Source organism: Orycteropus afer, unplaced genomic scaffold (assembly GCF_000298275.1).
Source record: "Orycteropus afer afer isolate SDZICR_OR568_19922 unplaced genomic scaffold, OryAfe1.0 scaffold00348, whole genome shotgun sequence".
Lineage (NCBI taxonomy): Eukaryota > Metazoa > Chordata > Mammalia > Tubulidentata > Orycteropodidae > Orycteropus > Orycteropus afer.
Window position 1 is genome coordinate 2,022,850 of NW_006921935.1, and position 7,604 is coordinate 2,030,453.

Here is a 7,604-nt window from a genome sequence, read left to right on the forward strand (position 1 = left end):
GCCAGCAGCTGTGTGAGTGAAGAAACGCCTCTAGCTCCAGTGAGCAAGGAGCAGGAAGCAAAGATGAAGCCCAAAGTTGAGGGGCTTTTACCTAGCCCCTAGAGCTTGGCACTTTGAACTTGGACTTAAAGCCTCCAAATTGTAAGAATAAACTCCTGTTTGTTAAGGCCATCCTATTTGTGGTATATTTCCCGTCAGAGCGGCACTAGGCAACCAGAACAGTGGAAATGTTTTTCCTTTTAAAATATCTTTGTGAGGCTCTCTAACATTAATTCTAAGTCATTAGAAACATCTGTAAGTCATAAGAAAGTTATTTAAAAAATTTCTGAACCTAGATACAGAAATTTAGAAGCATGTGATGTATGTAAAGAATGTAAACAACTTTTAAGTTCACTTTGATCCATCCTACTGTGACAAAAGACAACATAAATCAAAACAAACTCTCTAACTTCTAACCTTGAAGAAAAGATGTGTCATTTTGCTACCCTCCAAATTTGCAGAAATGACATAAGATACTCATCTTTGGTGTCATTCTGGCCTATGACATATTGAACCAAGGTGACAAATTCACATATAAAGCCTAATTTCTGCTCACTCACTAAGAGGAGGTAGAGATAAAACAGATATTCTATACAACTTTAGGCATTAGATAGACTTCCACTTTAACTTTAGAACTCCACTGAGTTCCGTTTTTAAGCATTCCTCTCCAAGATATCTACTTAAAGTTATAAGGTCAGATTTGGACTCTAACTGTTCAATTAATATTGCACTTGCAATTCTTAATTCTGGTTTTCTGGTTCTAAATGAATGTTGTGGAGTCTTACTTGCATATCTTGCCATGACTATCTTGTAGTAAACTAAATGAGTTTAAGCATGACAGAAAAAAAAAAAAAAAAAAGTTTGTTTGATATATTAACTTTAAGGTGCTTTTGATATAACACATCGTAATTGAGCACAATTTGACTTATGGTGACCCCATGTATATGTCACAGTAGAACTGTGTTCCATAAGATTATCAATGATGATTTTTTTTCCAAAGCATTTCTAGGTGGACTCCAACTTTCAACATTTCAGCTAGCAACAGAAGCATTAACCACTTGCAGTACCCAGGAGTTCTGTCTGTGACATACCAAAACTTAAACCCATTGTCTTTAAGTTGATTCCAACTCATAGTGACTGTCTTGGTTCTCCAGGGCTGCTATAACAGCCATACCACAAATGGATGGTTTTAATGAATAGGAATCTAGTCTCTTACAGTTTAGGAGGCTATACATCCAAATTCAGAGTGCCAGCTCTGGGGACTGGGTGAAGGCTTCTGGATCTCAGGCTTTAGCCTCTTATTTCAGGCCCACTAGAGCAAGCAAAAGGCTTCTGACTCACACAACTACTGTCTGATGAACCCAAGATCAACAGGTAAAATAGTATAATCCCAAGATTGGCAGGAAACACAGCAGGCCACTGGTTCAAGTGCAGTAACCATCACAAGACTGGCAGACAACATGACAGGCCACTAATTACCCAAATGGGCCAAAAAGCTAGAAAGCAAAGCTTCTCCATATATAATGGAAGCAGGCCACATCCGGAAGGTAACGAATTAGCTGCTCACAACAGATTCTACACTAGAGTTGATTCCAAACTCATCATGACGAGTAACTGCATCCAGCTGTCAAGGACTCAAAACTACAGCCCAATCAAGTAGACATACAACTTTAAAACTACCACAGTCACCCTATAGGACAGAGTAGAACTGCCCCGTGATATTTTCAATCAATTCATACAAATGTGAAATCTAGGCAATGAATAAGGAAGACCAAAAAAGAATTTATGCTTTTGATCTATGGTGTTGGTGAAGAATATTGGATATACCATGGACTGCCAGAAGAATGAACAAATTTATTGCAAGAAGTACAGCCAGAATGCTTCTTAGAAATGAGAACAGTGAGACTTCATCTCATGTACTTTGTACAAGTTATCAGAAAGGACCAGTACCTGGAGAAGAACATCACGCTTGGAAAAGTAAATCAGCAAAGAAGAAGAGGACCTTTAACAAAATAGATTGACACAGTGGCTGCAACAACGGTTTCTATCATAGCAAAGATTGTGAAGATGGTCCAGAACTAGGCAATATTTCTTTCTATTGTATATAGATTAACTTTGAGTTGGAACCTAAGACCAACAACAATAATGATTCGAAGGATTCCGCTAATTACTAGATTATTTTTCATTTTCCATTTTTAAATGAAAAATAATCTAGTAATTAGGGGAATCCTTTGAATTTTTAAATGAAAAATAATCTAGTAATTAGGGGAATCCTTTGAATTTTTAACTGAGGTGAAGCTATACCTCACTCCCACCCACTTTCTGTGCTAGCAGGAATTTCATTCCAGTCTGAGTGCTTGGATGGAGACTGGGTGCCCTGCCCTGCCATGCTCAGGTTTTTTTTTTTTTTTTCCCTTTTTTTCAGTTTGTTTTGTTTTTGTGTGTTTTAAAATTATTCTTCTTTGTTTTCTTTCTTCTATTTTTTTTTGTACTTTTTATTATTCTTCTTTATTCTTCCCTTCACAGGTTCTAGTTTTCAACTTTTTCTCTCTTCCCTCTTACTTGTTCCCATTTTCTTCTTTCTTGTGGTTAAACCTAGTCCTTGTTTTTCTTTTTGCACTTTTTCTGATTTTTTTCCCTTATTCTCCTACTCTACCTTTTTTCTCTTATTACCCTCTTCCCAGACATTTTTATTTTATTTTGTGATGGTTCCTTTGTATTTATGTGGTGTGTTTTTTTCTGCTTACTTTTTCTTTTTTGATCTTTTTTTGATTGTTGTTTTTGTCTAACTGAGTGAGAGATAGTAACATTGCCCATATGACAGAACTACAGCCCCACCTCCTGCAGCTCCATTTACTGAGTGAGGGCCACCACTTCCTTCCCCACCAACTGGCCAATGATAAATGACCACCAAGAAGAGCATGACTTACCTTTAGCTGCTCTTCACTAACAGTTAACAGAGATCTAAATACAGCAACATCACAATGTCTCTGAGAAAACAGATCATCACTGACCACACAAGGAAGCAAGATAAAGTGATAGAGACAAAGGAACAAGATAAAGACCCAGAACACATCCCTTAGGAAGAAGCAGAATTGGAACTCCCTGAGAAGGAATCCAAAGAATTATACTTAGGTATCTTCAAGGGATTGAAAGACAGATCATGGAAAACACTGATAAAATTAAGGGCAATGCAGACAAAATTAAGGAAAACACAGAAAAAACCTTAGAAAAATTTTAGAAGAAAATAAAATAACAAAATGACAAAATAAATGAAACATTAGAAATGATACAAAATCTAGAGATGGAAATCCAAAAGACTAATATTAAATTTTCAAAAATAGATAATACATTGAATGGGCAAAGGATAGAATTAAATTGATGGAAAATAGAATTAATGAGATTGAAGACAAATCCCTGAATACTTCTTTGGAATGGAATCAATCAGAAAAAAAGATCAAAACAAAATGAAGAAAGCCTAAGGTTTATGTGGGATACCATCAAAAGGAATAACCTACATGTAATCAGAATTCCAGAACAGGAAAAGATACTAATGAGAGCCATATGGACAGAGAACCAATAATAGCAAACAACAACTGACCATTAATACACAAGATGACAAAACCCAGAAACCAACACAGCTATGGAAGCATCCAAAATAAAACAAGCTTACAAGATTGTAAACAGGGAACCAGAGATATTAATTGGCAAATGAGGACAACTACAAACAAAACAGAGGGAAAAAATAGTGTAGTTGAAAAATAGTGAACTTCTAAATAGGGAGGGAGTCAAGAGAGTTGCAAGATAGAATGGACTGTTCTAAACTCGAGGAGAAAATTATAAATCACATCACAATAAAAAAAAGGACAAGCGCAAATATTTACCAGTTACTAAAACAATAGCACAAGGTAAATGATAACCTGATTTATAAACATAATGAGCTCAGCATAGAAAATTATACGGAACAAAGAAACAGGGAATATCATGAATAATCACATAACAAAATGATAGCAACCAAGTCACACTTGTCAATAATTACACTGAATTTCAATGGATTAAATGCACCATTCAAGAGACGAAAGTTGCAGACTGGTTAAGAAAACATAACCCATCAATATGCTGTCTACAAGAGACACACCTTAGAGACAAAGACAAAAATAAACTAAAAATCAAAGGATAGAAAAAGATATATCAACCTAATGGCCACAAAAAAAAAGAACAAGAGTGACAATATTAGTTTCTGATCAAACTGACTTTAAGACAAAAACCACCATAAGAGACAAAGATTAAAGGATCAATTAAACAAGAAGATATAACCATAATATATATCTAGGGACTCAATGGATAAAAACAAAACAAAAAAACAAAGCCACTGCCGTAGAGTCGTATCTGACTCAGAGTGAACACTCTTTGGGTTTCCAAGGGGTATCGCTACAGAAGTACATTGTCCAACCTTCCTTCCAAGGTGTGGCTGGTGGGTTTGAACCACCAGCCTTCTGGTTAGTAGTCAAATGCCTTAGGCACTACACTACCAGAGCTCCTAGGTACCAATGAAAGAGCCCCAAAATACATAAATCAGACTTTAATAGAAATGAAAAAGTAAATAGATGAGTCCACAGTCATAGTAGGAGACTTTAATACACCATTTTCAATGAAAGACAGAACAACTAAAAAGAGACTCAACAAAGACGAGGAAGAGCTAAACAATACAATCCACCAATTTGACCTTATAGCATCTACAGAGCACTTCACCCAACAACAGCACATTGTGCATTCATTTCCAGTGCTCATGGAACATTCTTCAGAATATACCAAATGTTAGGCCATAAACAAGCCTTATGAAATTTAAAAACATTGAAATACTGCAAAGCATCTTCTCAGATCACAATGCTGTAAAATTAGAAATCAATAATAGGAAGATCAATGGAAAAAAGAGCAAACACCTGGAAACTGAACAACACCCTCCTCAAAAATGACTGCGCAATAGAAGAAATAAATAATGAAATTAAAAAATTCCTTGAATCAAATGAGGATGAAAGGACAATATACCAAAATCTTTGGAACACAGCCAAAGCGGTCATCAGGGGCCAATTTATAGCAATAAATGCACACATCAAAAAAGAACAAGCAGCCAATATCAACACTTTAACTCAAACATCCTCAACAATTAAAAAAGAACAGCAAAAAAAGCCTACAGTGAGCTCTGGTAGCATAGTGCCTAAGGCACTTGACTGCTTACCAGAAGGCTGGCAGTTCAAACCCACCAGCCACTCCTCAGAAGGAAGGTTGGGCAATCCTACTTCCATAGTGATACTGCCTCAGAAACCCAAGGAGGGGTCGCTATGAGTCAGGGCTGACTCGACGGCAAACGACAACAACAACAACAGTCACTAGAAGAAAGGAAATGATAAAGATTGAAGCCAAAAATCAATAAAACAGAAAATAGAAACATAATAGAAAAAAATCAAAAAGACTAGAGGTTGATTTTTTGAAAACATTAATAAAATTGACAAACCACTGGCAAATTTAACAAAGGAAAAGAGGGAATGAATACAAGTAACATGAATAAGAAATGAAATGGATGACATCACAACAGAACCAACTGAAATAAAAAGGATAATATCAGAATACTATGAAGAATGGTACTCCAACAAATTTGAAAATCCTGAAATTTCTAGAAACATACTACTTACCTAAATTAACACAGACTGAGGTGGAAAAGTTGAACAGATTCATAATAAAAGAAGAAATTGAACAGATCATGATAAACTTACGAACAAAAAAGGTCTGGGCCCAGACAGTTTCACCAGAGAATTCAATAAATCATTCAGAGAAGAACTGACACCAATCCTACTCAAAATATTCCAAAACATAGAAAAGGATGGAATCCTCCTACATTGATTTTATGAAGAAAGCATAACCTTGATACCAAAACCAAGCAAAGACATTATTCAAAAGGAAAACTACAGACCAATATCTCTCATGAATATAGATGTAAAAATCCTAGCCAATAGACACCAACAACATATCAAAAAAATAATAATAATTATAATTCATTATGACAAAGTTGGGTTTATCATATCAAGTCTGCGAGGATGATTCAACATTAGAAAAACAATCAATGTCATCCACCACATAAATAAAACAAAGGAAAAGAACCACATGATCATATCAATCAATGCAGAAAAGGCATTTGATAAAATCCAAAACACATTGCTGATAAAAAATCACAGCAAAATAGGAATAGAAGGGACATTCCTCAACATAATAAAGGGAATAGATGCAAAATCTACAGCCAACATTATTCTCAATGAAGAGAGACTAAAACCAAACCAGAAAAGGATGCCCTCTATCACCATTTTGATTCCACATTGTATTGGAAGTCCTAGCCAGGGTAATAGGCAAGAAAGGGAAATCAAAGGTATCCACATTGGTAAGGAAGAAGTCAAACTACACCTATTTGCTCATGATATGATTTTATATATAGAAAACCCAAAGACTCAGTCAAAAAACTACTGGAACTAATTGAGAGATTTAGCATCGTGGAAGCATACTAGGTCAACATCCCAAAATCAGTTGGATTCCTCTACACCAGCAAAGAGATTGCTGAAAAAGAGATAAGGAAATCAATACCATTTACAATAATCAAACCAAAACCCAAATCACCGCCATCGAGTTAGATCTGACTCATAGCAACCCCTCCTTGGGTTTCCAAGGGGGTATCACTGCAGAAGTAGATTCCTCAACCTTTCATCCAAGGAGTAGATAGTGGATTTGAACCACCAGCCTCCTGGTTCAAAAAAATAAAATATATGTGAATAAATCTTACTAGGAAAAAAAAAAAGACACGTACAAAGAAAACTATAAAACACTACTTCAAGAAACCATAAGAGATCTACATTAATAGAAGAAGATAACAAGTTTGTGCATAGGAATATTGAACATTGTGAAGATGTCACTTCTACCCAAAGCAATCTATACATTCAATGCAATCCCAATGCAGCTCCCATCAACATTCTTTAGGGATCACTAACTTTATATGGAAAGGAAAGAGATCTCGGATAAGCAAAGCACTATTGAAGAAGAACAAAGTAGGAAGTCTCACACGGCCAGATCTCAAAACCTACTATACAGCCACAGTAGTCAAAACAACCTGGTATTCGTTTAATGACAGATACATAGACCAATGGAATAGAATTGAGAACCCAGAAATAGTTCCATCAACCTATACTCAGCTGATCTTTGACAAAGGCCGAAAATCCATTAAATGGGGAAGAGAATGTTTGTTTAATAAATGGTGGTGGCAAAACTGGAGATGCATTTGCAGAAAAATGAAACAAGATTTGTACCTCAAACCATACACAAAAATGAACTCCAGATGGATCAAAGACTTAAATGTGAAACCTAAAGCTAAAGCATTCCTCAAGGAAAATCTAGGGGCAAATTTAGGGCCCTAATATAAGACATAAATAGACTATCAAGCATAAATCAAAATGCACAAAGAGCAGAAGAGAAACCAGATGATTGGGACCTCCTAAAAATTAAATTTTTTATGTGTTTCCAAA

The 7,604-nt window shown here is 35.7% G+C and overlaps 1 pseudogene; it reads left to right on the forward strand.

Annotated features, from left to right (window-relative positions):
* Positions 1 to 1,522: 1,522 nt before the first annotated feature.
* The window catches only part of LOC103207054, a 16,545-nt pseudogene continuing 10,463 nt past the window's right edge, over positions 1,523 to 7,604 (forward strand).